This window comes from Oncorhynchus keta, chromosome 20, assembly GCF_023373465.1.
Source record: "Oncorhynchus keta strain PuntledgeMale-10-30-2019 chromosome 20, Oket_V2, whole genome shotgun sequence".
In the NCBI taxonomy this organism is placed as follows: Eukaryota; Metazoa; Chordata; class Actinopteri; order Salmoniformes; family Salmonidae; genus Oncorhynchus; species Oncorhynchus keta.
The window spans coordinates 25,954,896-25,972,353 of NC_068440.1; the positions used below are offsets into that span (position 1 = coordinate 25,954,896).

A 17,458-nucleotide genomic window follows, 5' to 3' on the forward strand; every position below is an offset into this window, starting at 1 on the left:
CGGTAGGCATATCCTTGTCTCATCGTGCACTAGCGACTCCTGTGGCAGGCCGTGCGCAGTGCACGCTGATCAGGTCGCTAGGTGTACGGTGTTTCCTCCTACACATTGGTGCGGCTGGCTTCCAGGTTGGATCCGCACTGTGTTAAGAAGCATTGCGGCTTGGTCAGGTTGTGTTTCGGAGGACGCATGACTCTCGACCGTCATCTCTCCCGAGCCCGTACTGGAGTTGTAGCGATGAGACAAGACAGTGACTACTAATAATTGGATACCATGAAAAAGGGGGTGAATTAAAACACTTTTTTTTTTTAAATGTCACCAATAGAGCTATCGAATTGGATCCTTTTCTATAGCTCGACTCGTTGGTACGTTGTCAAGGGGGATGGTGACGTGTGTTTACAATCAGAGCCAAACTGATTCGAGCCTGGTAAAGCGACAGGGACAGTGGGGGAAGCAAAGCTGATGTTAGTTTCACTCAAATAATATAAAAGTGCTAAACAAAAAAAGATAATCTGATAATATGGGAACATCTTTTTACTCTTCAGCTTCACACCTTGTCCTATTATTACCTGTTGGCCCACACACACAGAGAGTGAATCAAACTAGCTATTGTTCAAGAGCAAATTAGGGCTCGGTAAATTCATCGGAAGTGTATAGATTGGGGAATAGAAGACCATCCCAACAGGGCAGACATTTTAAATTACAGAGAAGAAATAGGAAATTACTGGGCTACTGATTACGGGAAACAGCTGTGTTTCAGAGCTGTTTTTATCAGTTGAATTAATCTGTATGGCTATAGAGGAACGTGCATTTTACATAGTCCCCCCCTCAATACTCCCTCCCTCCCTCCCTCTCTCCCTCTCATACAAGCACAAACACACACACAAACATTCAAACACACATACCTCCTCAATTCTAAGTGGATGGAGCTCAACAATGAGAGTCAAAGATTAATGAACCTCATTAGCAGTTCTCTGAGGGAAAAACCCATTTACTCACACACAGGAATACACGCGTGTGTACATGCACGTACGCACACACATACACGTACACAGATATACAGCAAAACTCACATCCCAATACAGAGAAGCACAACCAGCAACATGTACTATACTACAAGGACTGAGATTTCACCATAAGCTCTGCATTGATACATTTTTTTTTTACCTTTATTTAACCAGGCAAGTCAGTTAAGAACACATTCTTATTTTCAATGACGGCCTGGGAACAGTGGGTTAACTGCCTGTTCAGGGGCAGAACGACAGATTTGTACCTTGTCAGCTCGGGGGTTTGATCTCGCAACCTTCCGGTTACTAGTCCAACGCTCTAACCACTAGGCTACGCTGCCACCCCAAACATACAATACATGGTCAAAAGTAAGAGGACGTCTGCTTGTCAAACATCTCTTTCCAAAATCATGGACATTAATATGGAGTTGGTGTCCCTTTGCTGCTGTAACAGCCTCAACTCTTCTGGGGAGGCCTTCCACCAGATATTGGAATATTACTGCGGGGACTTCCATTCAGCCACAAGAGCATTAGTGAAGTTGGGCACTAGTGTTGGGCGATTAGGCCTGGCTCTAGTGTTGGGCGATTAGGCCTGGCTCTAGTGTTGGGCGATTAGGCCTGGCTCGCAGTCGGCGTTCCAATTCATCCCAAAGGTGTTCGGTCAGGGCTGAGGGTTGAGGTCAGGGCTCTGTGGAGGCTGGTCAAGTTCTTCCTCACCGATCTCGACAAACTATTTCTGTATGGACCTCGCTTTGTGCACAGGGGCATTGTCATGCTGAAACAGGAAAGGCCTTCCCCAAACTGTTGCTACAAAGTTGGAAGCACAGAATCATCTAGAATGTCATTGTAGGCTGTAGCGTTAAGATTTCCCTTTACTGGAACTAATGGGCCTAGCCTGAACTATGAGAATTAAGAAAAAAATACTGCTTAAGTCATATTCACACACTTATCAAGAGAACATACCTGGTCATCTCTATTGCCACTGATCTGGCGGACTCACTAAACACAAATGCTACATTTGTAAATGATGTCTGAGTGTTGGAGTGTGCCCCACATTCTTGTTCCTCTTTGGGAGGTGGTGGTGAAGGCAAACGTTGATGAGAAGGCCTCTCTCCCCCTTGTTGCAAGGAGTGCAGGGGGGAGCTCAGGCTTGTTCTTTCTTACTGTGCCAACCATGGTGATCTTCCTCTTCAGGAGCTGCTGGCTGAGTTCAATCAGTAGCACGCATAATCTAAATGTCTCGTGTGTGTGTGTGTGTGTGTGTGTGTGTGTGTGTGTGTGTGTGTGTGTGTGTGTGTGTGTGTGTGTGTGTGTGTGTGTGTGTGTGTGTGTGTGTGTGTGTGTGTGTGTGTGTGTGTATTTGTGCTTTTTGTGGTGTGTAGATGATTTTATAACTGCTGGATCAAAAATGGTTCTTAGACAATCTTTGTACCCTGGTGGTGTACAGCTTTCATGGAAATATGAACAAAAATATGAACAAAGGCGGTTTCACTTTTCTGATTTTGGGGTCACTCGAGGAAAAGTAATCAAATTTCAAGATTTAAAATATATAATTTCGGGGGGTTTCTCTGCTGTTAAACAAAGTGGCGGGTAATGTTTGACCCTTAAGACAACACAAGGGGTAAGTAGTTTTAAAACCAAATAGTTTTAGACTTTTACGAGAGTCATATTTTACTGGTTGACTTTCACTTTTACTTGAGTCATTTTAAATTAAGGTGTCTTTATTTTTGCTCAAGTATGACAATTGCCTACCTTTTCCACCACTGTATCCTACAAACCATGATTCCACCGTTGGACTGTCAGATGGTGTGATTCATTACTCCAGAGATCACGTTTCTACTGCTCCAGAGTCCAATGGCAGTGAGCTTTACACCACTCCAGCCAACGCTTGGCATTGCACATGGACATCTTAGGCTTGTGTGGGGCTGCTCGGTCCTGGAAAACCATTTCATGAAGCTTCCAACGATTAGTTATTGTGCTGACGTCTTTTCCAGAGGCAGTTTGGAACTCGGTATTGATTATTGCAACCGAGGACAGATGATTTTTACACGGTAAGCGCTTCAGCACTTTGGAGTCCCATTCTGTGAGCTTGTGTGGCCTACTACCTCACGAGTGAGCTGTTGTTGCTCAATGAGATTACTCAGTCTCTGCCAAGATGGTTTACTAAACAACATGGAGATTGAATGGCTGTGTGCTCAATTTTCAAATCAAATGTATTTATTATTTATTTATGATTTTATACACGTATCAGCAATGGGTGTGGCTGAAATAGCAGAATCTACAAATTTCAAGGCGTGTCCACATACTTTGTATATGCACACCATTTTCCCCTTTGGCTTTAGCCACTATAAAAACCCTCTACTCCAGATGGTGGCCAACCAGATCACACTAGCCCATTAACTTGTGTTGTGAGGTTCACATAAAGCTTGGCCTAGGTGTGCACTGGAACATGGTGACAATAAGCATTAGGGCAAATATTCTGTCATTCTCCTCTGCCTTGATGTTACTAGTACTTGAAAGGAAGACTGATAGATTCTGTCCAGATATGTACATAGATAGATAAATAGACCGAAAGAAACATACTATACAGAGATAAGAGATACTTTGTGCATATACGTATCACTGCATTTGATGGATACTGAATATTCTTTCAGTGACAGTGACAGTGACACACCCACAAACCCATCAATACTGTAAGTGAAGCATCATATTTCCTCCTCTTAGCCCCATCCATTTTCATATAGGATGATAATACAGGATGGCATGGAATTTACAGCTAACTGAATTCCCATGTGGGCCAATAGAATGGCTCTCGTAAATATTCTATGCACAGGGGGGTGTCCCATTTTGCAATCACCACAGAGCTCTCTATGGTGCTGAAATAATATATAGGAACCCTGTGTGTGTGTGTGTGTGTGTGTGTGTGTGTGTGTGTGTGTGTGTGTGTGTGTGGTGTGTGTGTGTGTGTGTGTGTGTGTGTGTGTGTGTGTGTGTGTGTGTGTGTGTGTGTGTGTGTGTGTGTGTGTGTGTGTGTGTGTGTGTGTGTGTGTGTGTGTGTGTGTGTGTGTGTGTGTGCTTACAACCCCTCATAAATATCCAGGCACATGGGAATTCCCTATACCATTCAACCACCTCTGGAGCTAACCATGGTCCTGAAATAGTCTTTAGGGACATCATAGGACCCCACATCAATCATAGAATCGGTTTACCCCCTCCTGTCATTCTGTCTTTTACTCACTTCCATCCTCTCCTCCACTCTTTCCCTCCTTTGTCATCAGTTCCAACTATGACAGTTATTGGAAATCAGGATGTTGGATCCCAGGACTCCCAGGACTCCCTGGACTCCCTGGACTCCCTGGACTCCCTGGACTCCCAGGACTCCCTGGACTCCCTGGACTCCCTGGACTCCCAGGACTCCCAGGACTCCCTGGACTCCCTGGACTCCCAGGACTCCCTGGACTCCCTGGACTCCCTGGACTCCCAGGACTCCCTGGACTCCCTGGACTCCCAGGACTCCCAGGACTCCCAGGACTACCTGGACTCCCAGGACTCCCTGGAACACAATGGCAATTGTTACTGAACGGACTATCCTGACCAAATCGTAATAAATTGAAATGGGTATACATGAACGTGTAGGCTGGACCGACAGTTGAAGTCGGAAGTTTACATACACCTTAGCAGAATACTTTTAAAACTCAGTTTTTCACAATTCCTGACATTTAATCCTAGTTAAAATTCCCTTTCTTAGGTCAGTTAGGATCACCACTTTTTTTTAAGAATGTGAATTGTCAGAATAATAGTAGAGAGAATGATTTATTTAAACTTTTATTTATTTCATCACATTCCCAGTGGGTCAGACGTTTACATACATTCAATTAGTATTTGGTAGCATTGCCTTTAAATTGTTTAACTTGGGTCAAACATTTCGGGTAGCCTTCCACAAGCATCCTACAATAAGTTGGGTTAATTTTGGCCCATTCCTTCTGACAGAGTTGGTGTAACCGAGTCAGGTTTGTAGGCCTCCTTATTCGCACACACTTTTTCAGTTATGCCCACAAATTTCCTATAGGATTGAGGTCAGGGCTTTGTGATGGCCACTCCAATAACTTGACTTTGTTGTCCTTAAGCCATTTTGCCACAACTTTGGAAGTATGCTTGGGGTCATGGTCCATTTGGAAGACCCATTTGCGACCAAGCTTTAACATCCTGACTGATGTCTTGAGATGTTGCTTCAATATATCCATGCAATTTTCATACCTCATGATGCCATCTATTTTGTGTAGTGGACCAGTCTCTCCTGCAGTAAATCACCCCCACAACATGATGCTGCCACCCCCGTGCTTCACGGTTGGGATGGTGTTCTTCGGCTTGCAAGCCTCCCCCTATGTCCACCGAACATAGCGATGGTCATTATGGCCTAACAGTTCTATTTTGTTTCATCAGACCAGAGGACATTTCTCCAAAAAGTACGATCTTTGTCCCCATGTGCAGTTGCAAACCGTAGTCTGTTTTTTTATGGGGGTTTTGGAGCAGTGGCTTCTTCCTTGCTTAGCGGCCTTTCGGCTTATGTCGATATAGGACTCGTTTTACTGTGGAAATAGATACTTTTGTACCTGTTTCCTCCAGCATCTTCACAAGGTCATTTGCTGTTGTTCTGGGATTGTTTTGAACTTTTTACACCAAAGTACATTAATCTCTAGGAGACAGAACGCGTCTCCTTCCTGAGTGGTATGACGGCTTTGTGCTCCCGTGATGTTTATACTTGCGTACTATTGTTTGTACAGATGAACGTGGTACCTTCAGGCGTTTGGAAATCTCCAAAGGATGAACCAGACTTGTAGAGGTCATGATGTCAAGCAAAGAGTCACTGAGTTTGGATATAGGCCTTGAAATACATTCACAGGTACACCTCCAATTGACTCAGATGATGTCAATTAGCCTTTCAAAAGCTTCTAAAGCCATGACATCATGTTCTGGAATTTTCCAAGCTGTTTAAAGACACAGTCAACTTAGTGTATGTAAACTTCTGACCCACTGGAATTGTGATACAGTGACTTTTAGTGAAATAATCTGTCTGTAAACAATTGTTGGAAAAATGACCTGTGTCATGCACAAAGTAGATGTCCTAACCGACTTGCCAAAACTATAGTTTGTTCACAAGACATTTGTGGAGTGTTTGAAAAAAGTGTCTGTAAACTTCCAACTTCAACTATGTGTACATGTTACCAGTTACAATCACGCCTTTTGTATACCCTAATTCAACTTATATTTTATGAGGTACTGTAGAGACATACAAGCAATGTTTTTATAGTGTAAGGTACTTCAAGTACCATTCTGTACAATCTGAACAAGTAACTGGGCCCAGATTCACAAAACACTTCTTACACAAAAACGTATGAATCTTTTTACGAAAAAAATTATGAAGTTCATACGATAGTTTGAAAGTTTAATTCCTCAACAATATCTTAACATTTTAGGATTTTATTACGAACTTCTCAAATATCATCTTATTAATCTTCTTAAAATGTGTGTTTCTGGGCAACCAAATTAGCTAGCTATCTAGCAATGGCAATCATGTTAGCATATTTCGTACTGCGTTTACTGTTCAAAAACATACTCTTTGGTTTTAAATATTCAATACTGAAACTTTTAGATTAAGTTTGTCAGTAAATTAAGTATGTTTAATTTATTTGAATGAGATTATTATCTCACTGCCCAGATTTTAGGACAAGGATTTACCTATCTTGGAATTAAGAACAATTCCATTAACTTTGTTTTCAACTTTCTTAACTGTTTGCTTAAGGATAAACATAAGAAGTAGAGCAAGAATATTTCCAATAACCGTTTTGAGGAATAGCAACTTTGCTTAACATTCTTAATAAGTCTAGATTTAAGGAAAGAAATGGCAGTTCAGAAGAAATGTATTTTAAGAAGGTTTTGTGAATCTGGGCCCTGGAGGTGGGTGCATTAGCCACAAAGGGTTAATGATTTAACACTAGAACCAATGGGACTTGACACATACATGTTCATGGTATACTTAGTGTTCTGAAGTGTTCATGGTATACTTAGTGTTCTGACATGTTCATGGTATACTTAAGCAATAAGGCCCAGGGAGGTGTGGTATATGGCAAATATACCACGGCCAATGGCTGTTCTTAGGCACAACGCATTGTGGAGTGCCTGGACACAGCCCTTAGCCGTGGTAGGAAGGCCATAAAGATCATCAAGGACATCAACCACCCGAACCACTGCCTGTTCACCCCGCTATCATCCAGAAGGCGAGGTCAGTACAGGTGCATCAAAGCTGGGACCGAAAGACTGAAAAACAGCTTCTATCTCAAGGCCATCAGACTGTTAAACAGCCACCACTAACATTGAGTGGCTGCTGCCAACACACTGTCATTGACACTGACCCAACTCCAGCCACTTTAATAATGGGAATTGATGGGAAATTATGTAAATATATCACTAGCCACTTTAAACAATGCTACCTTATATAATGTTACTTACCCTACATTATTCATCTCATATGCATACGTATATACTGTACTCTACATCATCGACTGCATCCTTATGTAATACATGTATCACTAGCCACTTTAACTATGCCACTTTGTTTACTTTGTCTACATACTCATCTCATATGTATATACTGTACTCGATACCATCTACTGTATGCTGCTCTGTACGATCACTCATTCATATATCCTTATGTACATATTCTTTATCCCCTTACACTGTGTATAAGACAGTAGTTTTGGAATTGTTAGTTAGATTACTTGTTGGTTATCACTGCATTGTCGGAACTAGAAGCACAAGCATTTCGCTACACTCGCATTAACATCTGCTAACCATGTGTATGTGACAAATAAAATGTGATTTGATTTGGTATATTGGCCATATATCACAAATCCCCAAAGAGCCTTTTTGCTATTTTAAACTGGTTATCAATGCAATTAGAGCAGAAAAATGAAATGTTTTGTCATACGCATGGCATGTGGTCTGATATACCACGGCTGTCAGCCAATCAACATTCAGGACTCAAACCACCCAGTTTACACTTAGTGTTCTGAAGTGTTCTGGGGTATATTAAAGGCAGTGTCACTACACAGTATTTCTTCCCTCCTTGAGAAACCAGCTACGCATTGTGCCCATTGTGGCCTTAATGTACTGTATTGTATTCCAAACTGAAGCTACGAGGGGGGCGCACTAATCAGTGTCAACAGTGTTAACCCACTCCACAATGGTCATATTGTGAATACTAAGAGCAGGGTCACTGCATTGTGTTGTTGTCATTCCATTTGTTAATGTACTCTACTGTGCGTTGTTGCGGTGGCACCTGCCAACGTTTCCATTGTACAGCCGAGTGGAAACATTTGTATTATCAACAATGAGATTACTCAGTCTCTGCCAAGATGGTTTACGAAACAACATGGAGTCATTACAATAATACAACATTACGCGATTCCAATGTCATGCTTCATTCAGTCTTCCTGTCCATGTTCTTGACTACTATGCTCAGTACACTCTTAGAAAAAAGTGCTATTTAGAACCTAAAATGGTTCTTTGTCTGTCCCCATTGGATAACTCTTTGAAAAACCCTTTTTCGTTCCTGGTAGAACTCTTTTGGGTTCAATGTAGAACCCTCTGTGGAAAGGGTTCCACATGGAACCCAAAAGAGTTCTTTCTACCTGGAATCAAAAAGTGGTCTATCTAGAACCAAAAAGGGTTATCACATGGGGACAGTCGAAGAACCCGTTTGGAACCCTTTCTCTAAGAGTGTAAAGCCTGGCTGACGGATGGTTAGTGTTGTACATATGTCTAGCTGTGGCGTGCAGTGAGAATAATAGTGTCTTGAAGGACAACAGACATCATCTGTCCTCACGAATCCTACAGCAACAGTTTTGATTAGAATATGGTGGATGTGCTTTCAAAATGTTTTTGTTTTGTGAGATCGTTCCGTACATACTACTAACATACTACTCAACTGTCAGTGTTTTTGTTTTGTGAGATCGTTCCGTACATACTACTAACATACTACTCAACTGTCAGTGTTTTTGTTTTGTGAGATCGTTCCGTACATACTACTAACATACTACTCAACTGTCAGTGTTTTTGTTTTGTGAGATCGTTCCGTACATACTACTAACATACTACTCAACTGTCAGTGTTTTTGTTTTGTGAGATCGTTCCGTACATACTACTAACATACTACTCAACTGTCAGTGTTTTTGTTTTCCTACAAAGGTACATTTATACAATGATAATTTTGTTCCATTTGTCTATCTGATTTTCATCATAAACATATGTTTTGCGACAAGTAAATACTAACAACATGTAGCTACAGTATCTTAGACAGGACACATATTTCAATCCAAATCGTTCACAGCACCATAATTGACATGTTTTAGTTATGATCACTGTGATACCAGTATGAGAACATGCCCCTCTCCTCCCTATAATAGTTTTGTTGTTTTTCATCTAATCATAAGCAAGTGCAGTTACATTTCATCACTATCCCACAAGGGTAGTATAACTGTCCTATCACCATTGGTATTAACTCTCCTTCTCTAACTCACAATGCTAAACCAAGTCCTTAAAGGGGCAACCTGGGAATGGTAGGCCTAATTCCATTGTTTTAGGTTTTAATTAATGATACCTTAGAAATGCCTCATTTGCTCACTTCAACTATCTTTCCCAATCAGAACCCAACATATAATATTATTTGACTCTATATACTCTACTTTAATACTATATCTTCAAGTATGGCTAAAATGCTTTGATCTAATGGATCAATTTGATTTCATGGATGGCCAGTCCTTGCATCCATACCTCTGTCTATGAATTTGATTGGTTTCATCTCTCTCCTGTTCACCAAAACCAGTGTCAGGGTGACCGCTTGTTGTTGTTTGATTCCTAGATTGGCCTTTAACCTTTTCCTGCAGTGGGCTAAATCAGGGTCACAGAGTGTTTCTTGGTAGTCTTAAACAAATCTAATTTGAAACAAAAGTATACACCTCACACACATGTTTATGGGCTTAGCATAAAGAAGACACCTGTACCATATCAGATATATTGTTGAAATGTACTCAATTTTGAGTTTGCACCCCCAATATTACACTTTATATACATCACAGAAGACTGAAATCTAACCGTTTGACATAGAAACACTGAATTTTTAGCATTACAAAAGTCATGTTTATTAATTATGAAATTATGAAAACATGAATAATATTCCACCCATGAGGCCACTATGCCATTTAACTGCATGAAAGGGCTGCACAGTGTCTCCTCACTATAACGGAACAAACCTCTGTATGTCAGCTCAGACATTAATAGCCTGAGAAGAATCCCAGAGTTTTGCAGCTTACGAGCTGGGAGCTGCAAATGCCCAGTCATAAAATATTCAATAAAAATGAGGGAATTCAAGCCCAAGTATGGATATATATAAATAAAGGTTTGAGGGGAGGAAAGTGGGGAAGGGGAATGGGTTGCTCATACTGCTGAGTTGACAGGAGAGAGTTTGGGGATATTAAATGAAGTTCCACCTTCGGCCAAATATGCAGAGGTTTATGTAATATCTCTAAAGTGCTTTTGCTTTTAAGTTCTGTTTCCTTTTCCCCCTTAAATCGAACCCCATCTCATTTCTCGCCCACTGTTGCTGTTGAAGACAAATATTTATAGTGCCATTTAAACGGGTAAAACCGTATATTTTCATTGTATAGATGAGGTGTAATTTACATAGATTTGTTTTTTTAACAAGGCATTTGATTACGAATTCAAATGTGCTGATTTTCTTTTTATGAGTCATATGATGATCACATGCACACCATTTCATCTACATAGGCCTAGATCGACAGATTTTTACCTTGTCAGCTCAGGGATTCAATCTAGCAACCTTTCAGTTACTAGTCCAACGCTCTAACCACTAGGCTCTAACCACTAGGCTCTAACCACTAGGCTCTAACCACTAGGCTCTAACCACTAGGCTACCTGCCACCCCTACATGTCACATTAACATTACAAACACAATTTCTAAATGCTCAGACAGAGACACACCGCTGGTGTCACGGTTTTCCTCCTCTTCGTCTGAAGAAGAGAGGCGGGAAGGATCGGAGGACCAATATGCGGCGTGGTAAGTGTCCATGGTTTTAATAGGAAAACTCAAACATGAACAGGAATACAAAACAATAAACGTGACAACCGAAACAGCCCTATCTGGTGCAGAAAACACAAAGAGAGGAAACAATAACCCACAAAATACCCAAACAATATGGCTGCCTAAATATAGTTCCCAATCAGAGACAACGATAAACACCTGCCTCTGATTGAGAACCACCCTAGGCAACCATAGACTTACCTAGACAACTACACTGAACACAACCCCATTAATCTAATAAAACCCCTAGACAAGACGAAACACAATAAATCACCCATGCCACATCCTGGCCTAACCAAAATAATAAAGAAAACAAAGATAACTAAGGCCAGGGCGTGACAACTGGAAACAAACTGGTTGAATCAATGTTATTTTAGCTAAATGTACTGAGACATGGAATCTATGTGGAAAATACAATGGATTTGAAAAAACGTAATCAATGTACAGTAGGCCAAAAGAAAATGTTTAAGATGAAATGTCATCCACAGGATTACAGCATCATGGTAACCACATTTCAACATAGACAACCCTTGTTTATAATATGTTTAATTTGTACCTTTAAAACAAAGTCAGATAACAACGTTAAATCAACTATCCGGAGGAAAAAGCGCTAAGAACCTTGGCGTGATCCTGGACAACACCCTGTCGTTCTCAACTAACATTCAAGGCGGTGGCCCGTTCCTGTAGGTTCATGCTCTACAACATCCGCAGAGTACGACCCTGCCTCACACAGGAAGCGGCGCAGGTCCTAATCCAGGCACTTGTCATCTCCCGTCTGGATTACTGCAACTCGCTGTTGGCTGGGCTCCCTGCCTGTGCCATTAAACCCCTACAACTCATCCAGAACGCCGCAGCCCGCCTGGTGTTCAACCTTCCCAAGTTCTCTCACGTCACCCCGCTCCTCCGCTCTCTCCACTGGCTTCCAGTTGAAGCTCGCATCCGCTACAAGACCATGGTGCTTGCCTACGGAGCTGTGAGGGGAACGGCACCTCAGTACCTCCAGGCTCTGATCAGGCCCTACACCCAAACAATGGCACTGCGTTCATCCACCTCTGGCCTGCTCGCCTCCCTACCACTGAGGAAGTACAGTTCCCGCTCAGCCCAGTCAAAACTGTTCGCTGCTCTGGCTCCCCAATGGTGGAACACACTCCCTCACGACGCCAGGACAGCGGAGTCAATCACCACCTTCCGGAGACACCTGAAACCCCACCTCTTTAAGGAATACCTAGGATAGGATAAAGTAATCCTTCTCACCCCCCCCCCCCTTAAAAGATTTAGATGCACTATTGTAAAGTGGCTGTTCCACTGGATGTCATAAGGTGAATGCACCAATTTGTAAGTCGCTCTGGATAAGAGCGTCTGCTAAATGACTTAAATGTAAATGTAATGTAAATGAAAAACTATAGGCAGGACAACACCGCCTACTGGGGAATTGATCCATCTACAGCTATCCTTTGGTCTCCCATTCAGTGTTGTAACAAAGCCCAGCCCTGCTTAGGTATGATATTTGTCACTGATTACTACCAATGTGCTATCATTAGAATGATTGAGTTATCTCCACTTAAAAACTAAATAGATGCACTAAAGGGTAGGTTTATAGAGCATATGAAATGTGATCATCATTTATCACTCATATATCATCAATGTTGCTGCTATTTAGGCTTATATAAGGTGCATTCAGAAAGTATTCAAACCACTTGACTTATTCCACATTTGGTTGTGTTAAAGCCTGAATTCTAAATGGATTACTGTAAATATACTGAACAAAAATATAAACGCAACATGTAACATTTTCAAAGGTTTTACTGAGTTACAGTTCATACGTATAAGGAAATCAGTCAATGGAAATAAATTCATTATGCCCTAATCTAGGGATTTCACATGACTGAGAATACAGATATGCATCTGGTCACAGATACCTTAAAAGAAAGATAGGAGCGTGGATCAAAAAAACAGTCAGTATATGGTGACCACCATTTGCCTCATGCAGCGCGACACATCTCCTTCGCATAGAGTTGATCAGACTTTTGATTGTACATTGTAAAATGTTTTCCCACTCTTCTTTAATGGTAATGCAATGTTGCTGGATATTGGCAGGAACTGGAACACGCTGTTGTACACGTCAATCCAGAGCATCCCAAGAATGCTCAATGGGTGACATGTCTGGTGAGTATGAAAGCTATGGAAGAACTGGGAAATGTTCAGCTTCCAGGATTTGTGTACAGATCCTTGCGACATGGGGCCGTGCATTACCATGCTGAAACATGAGGTGACGGTGGTGGATGAATGGCACGACAATGGGCCTCAGGATCAAATGGGCATCATTGTCGTGCCATTTGAAGAATCTCAAATATACAATATATTTTGATTTTTGGTTACTACATGATTCCATATGTGTTATTTCATAGTTGCATGATGCCTTCACTATTATTCTACAATGTAGAAAATAGTAAAAAATAAAGAAAAAACCCTTGAATGAGTAGGTGTGTCCCAGCTTTTGACTGGTACTGTAAATATTCACATTCCTAAGTCAATACCTGTTGGAATCAGCTTTGGCAGCAATTAAAGCTGTGAGTCTTTTAGAGCTTAGCACACCTGGATTTCACAATATTTGATTAATTGTTTTATTCTTCAAGCGCCGTCAAGTTGGTTGTATATCATTGCTAGACAGCCATTTTCAAGTCTTGCCATAGATTTCCAAGACGATTTAAGTCACAAATGTAACTAGGTCACTCAGATGTATTCATTGTCATCTTCGTAAGCAACTCCAGTGTAGATTTGGCCTTTTAATTTAGGTATTGGCCTGCTGAAAGGGGATTTGTCACCCAGTGTCTGTTGGAAAGCAGACAGAACCAGGCTTTCCTCTTATGCATGTGCTTAGCTCTATTCCGTTTATTTTTATCCTACAAAACTCCTTAGTCCTTGCTAATGGCAAGCATACCCATAACATGACGCAGCCACCACCAAGCTTGAAAACATGAAGCATGGTACTCAGTGATTTGTTGTGTTGGATTTGCGCCAAACATAACTTTTTGTTTTCAGGACATAAAGTTAATTTCTTTGAAATACCTGAGTGATTTCCTTTCTCTCTGGCAACTGAGTTAGGAAGGACGCCTGCATCTTTGTAGTGACTGGGTGTATATATACACCGTCCAAAGTGTAATTAATCACTTCACCATGTTTCAAGTTCAATGCCATGTTGTTTTTACATAAAATAAAATGTGTATTTTATATGCCCATACATAGATGAGAGGTAGGCCTAAACTATAAACATATTTTTTTCAATAAGTTTACATTTAGGAATTCACAGGTGCTGATTTCAGTTTTTTGCGTCTTGTTTTTCATTCAATATTCATAAAACTTCTCAGTGCTCTAGGATCAATTTAGCCTTTTAAATAATAATGAATAAGATTACATGGCCATATGACGCCTGGTCCTAGATCAGCACTCCTACTCTGAGACGTTGTGTGCAAACGGGCCCAGGACTAACCTCGGCAGTCTGCGGGGAGCTCTCCCTGGTCCTGAAAAGATTATATGGCTCTCACCCATTGGGTACAGATGTCAGTTCAACATCTAGATTTGATTTACATTTGGTTCAATCAGTGGCGGATTTAGGTATAGGCGACATGGGCAGTCGCCCAGGGCCGGGGGCAGCACACAATTTTGGGGGGAAAGGTGACACTTGCACGATCGCTTTTCTATCGCTCATTTGCACTTCACGTCAATGTGGGTCAATTAACCTTATCGGAATGGGCTCCCTGCTTCTAGTTTGTGAGCTGGGAAGGTCTCCCACTCAGAAGAACGAGATGGGGAAGGAGTTAGGTTGACCTCAGGTCTCCCCACTGGAAGCCCGAGGTCGGGGGAGCGGAGGAATCTATGAAATAGCTCACCTCTAACTTTGTACAGTGCTAATGCAATTAGTAAAATCAGTCACACGACGAAATGATACCAAATAAACCACAATTCATTCATAATATTGTGAATATATATCTTCACAGACATATTGTTGCATTTTTTTCTGGTTTGTGCGAAATCATAAAGAATAATATAAAACCAGTCTGCACACCACCAAGGCTAATTGGTTTAGTCTTGACCCTTGGAAGACAGTGTTGGGGTAGGGGTGTTGTATTGATGCTTGAGTGCCAAATAAAAACACATTGTTTTCTAATTGTCTTTGTTCCTTATTTTTTATATTTGAGTCTTATTTTTGTATACATTTGTATATGTATATAGTTTTAAATGTTATTATTATTTATTTGTGTTGTTCCAAATGTCTGAATAAAAATGATAGTTAGTGCAAAATTGTGCTTTTTTTTTGTGTGTGGGGGATCGCCCAGGGAGCCATAGACTGGTTTCAATTGTCACCCAATCAGATCCAATCAGTTTTCCACTTTGACTCAACGTCATCACATTGATTTATTTGGTTTAAACACCTGGAAAACCGTAGAAAAACGTTGATTCAAACCATTTTTGCACAATTGGTAATCGGAAACGGAATCTCGTTTTATCTTGTTTGTTGACCCATTGCAAATGGTCAATATTCATTTATAAAAGGAATGATCTGCAATATGAGGCTTAGAGATTAGTGCAGGTGGGATAGTACATTTGTAGATGTGTTGTTGTATGAAGAGAAGGCTATAACACAGCATATAAAAAAAACAGAACTAAAAGGGGATGATGATATAAATAGTAGGCTGTGTTATTTTTTACCTGTAAGTGAGTTAGTAGTAGACTACGGTGATTAAGCTTTTTTCATATGCTGTGTTTGGAATTTGCGCCGGGGTGACGTCAGCAACAGGATGCGCGCCAGACTGGTCCCCATCGAGAGAGAAGAAAAAAAAGAACGAGAGAGAGAGAGAGACGGGACCGCGCATCTCCGTTCTCCGCTGCTGAAGCGACTGCGGGGAACCAGATGCCCTACTGTGAGCCGCTGCCTGTGGATATCGCGGATGCCAGAGCAGAATAGACCTAGTCGAGAGACAGACCCATTCACACTCAGCCAAAGCGAATAAAGGAGAGGGGTAGTGGGAGAGATAAGAAGAGGTGGTTTTACGCGTTGTCAGTGTGGTTTTCAGCTTCGGAAAAAGAGCTACTGTAAGAAGAGGAGGACTCGCAATATTGGGCGCTAGAATAAGAAAAAAACGCGTTATCCGGTTCTGCTGCTGCTGCGGCTCGTGAGCGCATTCTCTGCTCGGTTTGGAATACAATGTGTCTGCATGAGACCATGGAGATACGGAGTGGATTTATCAAAGAGCACTTCGACAGTTTATGAACAAAACTGGACCTGTCTTTTTCTACGGCATTTTGTCCCCCTTTTTCGTTGGGATTGTGTTTTTTTGTGTATTTTTCCCGTTTGCATATTTTCGTTTGATTTATGGTGTTTTATGATTTCATGTCATATATATATATATATATATATATATTTTTAACTATTTCGGTTTTTACTTTTCATCGGTTTTGGAGGAGAGCTGGATTGACTCGTCGTGAAGATTTATGGACAGAAGATTCCGCGTCGCTCATGTGAATGATATTCTATCTTCCCAACTGAGACGTGCCATGGATGGAAAACTTAATTTGCATCAACGAAACCGATCGGGAAATATCCGTTACATCGAATAACTACTGCTATCAGCAATCAGGTAAGAATCCATATCACAACTTCCTCATTTCTGATTCAAGGTGAACGTAATATGTGCCGATTGTGTGTGTTTTAAACACGATATTCTGTATATCGGAGCTTGGCAGTAAGCGTACTTAACCTATTGACATGGTTGTGAAAGTATCCCTCATAGAAAAGCCCTTGATACATTTGTGTGAATGATGTATTTTGTGGTGAATACACAAGTTTGAATCCGTAGCATGTTAGAATTAGCCTAACGTTGACATGCGACCTTCTATCCAGCGGGTGCATCTGCGTCAGCCCTGGGAATGTCGCTAACGACTCCTGTTCTGTGAACCTGAACTGGAGTACCGGTCACGGAAAATCCGATTGTTTACACAGCAGAAGACCCTCACATAATACGCAACAGACGCCCTTCGTTTAGCTTTGGCCCAACGCATGTGGTACTGGTCTCTCTAATCCAGGTTTATGTGAGAGTGGTGTGTTTTTGACATTTATCTCAACCTATTCAGTCAGACCTGTAACTTTGCGCAGTGTCGAAAACGTACACAGACTCGCTCTCTTCAACGCGAGTGGTGTAGGCAGGGGATCCTATTTCTTTAGAGATGTGTTGGGAATCACCTCAAGCCTTCTCCCCCTCGACACTGGGTCTGTGTGTCTTTTCACACTGCATTC

At 41.4% G+C, this 17,458-nt stretch overlaps 1 protein-coding gene across 9 annotated transcripts in view; it reads left to right on the forward strand.

Moving 5' to 3' along the window:
* Window positions 1–16,045: 16,045 nt before the first annotated feature.
* The window catches only part of adgrb2 (adhesion G protein-coupled receptor B2), a 551,118-nt gene continuing 549,705 nt past the window's right edge, over window positions 16,046–17,458 (forward strand). For all 9 annotated transcript variants that reach the window (XM_052472482.1, XM_052472488.1, XM_052472490.1 and 6 more), the window contains exon 1: window positions 16,046–16,802. The gene's annotated coding sequence lies outside the window, so the exon portion shown is untranslated. The remainder of the gene's footprint in view (window positions 16,803–17,458) is intronic.